The following is a 2,517-nucleotide window of genomic DNA, read 5'->3' as shown; positions in this document are numbered from 1 at the left end:
CCCTCTGCTATGGACTGCAGTGTCACCTATTCAAGGCTCATCAGCACAGCTTGGGTCAGTAAACAGAGGAAATACCCTTAGGACTTTTATTTTATTTCCATTACATTTGAACCGAAAATGGTGATTGGTCAGACGTCAAGACGTTTTATTTCATTGAACGGGAATACATGTATGTGAGGTGTAAACGTTTCTAGAGTTTTTTGTAAGTAATTATATTGTAAATCTTAAGTCATATAGTTATTTCTATAGCTTATTGAGTTAGTGGACTCCTTCGATATTTCCACTGGAAATTCAGACTTTACGACAGTACGACCGAATTCGATAATTCTGTTAGTGGAAATGAGCCAGCTTTCGTGCTGTGGTGTACATTAACAAGGACCGGTAGTTTAACATTGGAAAACTGGTAGTGTACCGCTGATAAGGATTGGTGATATAACATTGACAAGTACTGGTCATTGGTAGTTTAACACTAACAAGGGCCGGTAGATTAACATTGGAGGACTGGTAGTGTACCGCTGATAAGAACTTTAACATACTGATAAAGATTTGTGGTCTAGCTTAACAAGGATTGATGATCTAACAGTGGTGATCTAACATTGACAGCGACTTGTTGTCTAACACTAACAACTGACAAGGACTTGAGTTCTAAAATTGACTGGTAGTCTTACATTGACAAGGGCTGGTGGGTTACCATTGATAGGAAGTGGTTTATTTGTGTGTGTGAGTGCGTGCACGTGTTCGAAACAAAGCAGCGTATATATATATATAAAGAGAGAGAGAGAGAGAGAGAAGTAAATATTTCTCTACATATTTATTCAACACTGATATAAAATAGTTTTTAGAAAAGATTTTCTCATGTGTTATTTATTTATGCATCGTGTTTTGTAACTAATATTTTACAAACGCAGGCACGTCTTTCGCATTACTAGCATGATAGTGTAGTAATGTCTGAGAATTCATAATATTCTTCCATATGAGTCGGACGTAGTATAGTTGCTGCGTATCCAAAGGTCCAAGGCTCGAGCCACGATATGCCGCTGAACACGCTCCCCGCTTTATATCGCGGAGACGTTATAACTGTAATAATTAACCCCACTGTTGGACTGCAGGCAGCCGCTTGGACATCGATGCTGCTGGCTGATTGACCTCCTCCTTATGGTCAGTAGCTCAAAATTAGGAATGATTATACATGAGATGTCTGGCCTGGTCACTTAGCTCATTTGTTGCATAAGGTACCGTTTTGGTAAATATCAATACCAGTTCTTCAAACGATTGATAGACTTGAATATTTAGTTAAACAGACACCTACTGTATACATGAAAATTTCAACAAAGAAATATATATGTTTCTAAACTTTCACATCTAAACGTTAACTGACAAGTTAAATAAACACCTGTTCCACCACCATAAATATCAAAGGTATAATTTAAAGTTCACTGCTTACGCCCAATAACGTTCCAGGAGGTTTTTATGTATACTTTTTGCTTTATTATAACATTTAGTGCGTCAGTGCAAAATTAAATCAGGGCAAGAAAGTATTTGTTTAACGTGATCTGTGGGGTTAACAAGTAGTTATTTTTGTGACATTATACTCGAACGCCCTCTGTTTTTCACGCTTGAAATTACGGGTTGTATAAACTGGAATAAATTTTCCAAATTAAAACCATCACTCATTATACGTCGAAACAAACCCGATTTTAAACGACCCAGAGCGGCTGGGTTGCATTCAGAATACTAAAAGTTCACATAACGGAGGGTTTTCATCACCACGAGATTAGTAACGTGTGTGTTTTCCCTCCCTAATCAACATGAGCTGTAAAGAAGAAACGACGTAGAACAAACACTTTAATCAACAAGCCGGGACAGCTATTGTTTTAGACATGTCGATGTAGGCCGCAAAACTAACCTCAATAAAGCCAACTATTTTTTTTTTTATTATATAGTACGCATTCCAAAGCGTAACTGTTAATAAACTTTCACAGCTAGTAACAAAAAACAAAAGAAAAAATACAAAAACAATAGCGCTTTACAATATAAATGTAAGAATGGTGAAAACCTATCAATAATTATATACATATGTATATATATTACACATTCATAAACAATAAAGAATCGGTTCTATTGTTTCCTTACAAGGAGAACTGCATGCTTGTATGCCTAGCGATCAACATTTTCCTCCTCGACATACTGGGAACGATTTGTGTGTGTGTAAAATCATTATTAGTACGTGGTGAGAAAAAGCAGTTTCTTGTATGTGCGTGATGAAATAATAGGCAGTGAAAAATAAGGTTATAACTTTCTAATAACTTAAAGGCATAAACCATGTATCTTTCGGTTGCGAAAATGTTAGTCTTATGCACTTTTTTCACTAGTTAAGCAATATTTCGCGAATTCTGCTATATAAGAAGTTTACCTTGCTTTTTGTTCATCTGCATGTTTTCGGTGTGGGTCTGACATGGCCGGATGGATAGGGTCGTGGGTTCGAATCCCCATCCCACCAAACATGCTCGCCCTTTC

Source organism: Limulus polyphemus, unplaced genomic scaffold (genome assembly GCF_000517525.1).
Source record: "Limulus polyphemus unplaced genomic scaffold, Limulus_polyphemus-2.1.2 Scaffold969, whole genome shotgun sequence".
NCBI classification, from domain to species: domain Eukaryota; kingdom Metazoa; phylum Arthropoda; class Merostomata; order Xiphosura; family Limulidae; genus Limulus; species Limulus polyphemus.
The sequence above is the reverse complement of the archived record's forward strand: the minus strand, read 5'-3'. Positions refer to the sequence as shown.